Below are 649 nucleotides of genomic sequence, written 5' to 3'. Positions count from 1 at the left end.
TGTGGATTAGCATCGGTACTTGCCACCGGTGGTACGATGTGCACCCCAGGTAGGTGACCCACGTCTTCTTTTCCGGGCGCGCCGCTCCCGCGCCCCCCGCCCAGGCAGGCTGCGTCCTTCCCGCCGTACCCACAAGGGGACACTGCAGCCGCAGGGATGCGCGCTCAGCCGGGGCGCACCCCTTCAGCGCGCACCTTCCAAAGAAAGAAGTAGAACGGCGTGTTCGGCGTAAATTCACGGAGTTGACACTGTAATCACAAGTGCAACATTTCCATGCCGGGTTTGGCTTTGCTTCTTTCCACAAACTACCTAAGTTTGCATCTCGTATAGAATTATTTGCAATTGCCCCGAAGAAATCTCCAGTTCAAGGCCCCGGATCCCACCTGCTGCGTTGCATAGTTCAGAGCAAAGCGGGAGCGCGCCAGCAAAACCTACCGCCGGGGTACGCGGCCGTCCCTAAGTCAGGCAGAAGATGCTGATTTTGCCCTGAAAAGTAATTTTACTTTTATTGTCCTCCATGGGGAGAACTAAAAAGAAAAAAATTAAAATTCAGTTTAACTTTGTTCTGGACGACGGATCCGAGACGACAGGTGGCTGCTACGTGGGGAAGCGGCTGCGAGCGCAGCGCAGCGCCTTCCCGCTGCACCTC

Source organism: Pygoscelis adeliae, unplaced genomic scaffold, assembly GCF_000699105.1.
Source record: "Pygoscelis adeliae isolate BGI_AS28 unplaced genomic scaffold, ASM69910v1 Scaffold315, whole genome shotgun sequence".
In the NCBI taxonomy this organism is placed as follows: domain Eukaryota; kingdom Metazoa; phylum Chordata; class Aves; order Sphenisciformes; family Spheniscidae; genus Pygoscelis; species Pygoscelis adeliae.
The sequence above is the reverse complement of the archived record's forward strand: the minus strand, read 5'-3'. Positions refer to the sequence as shown.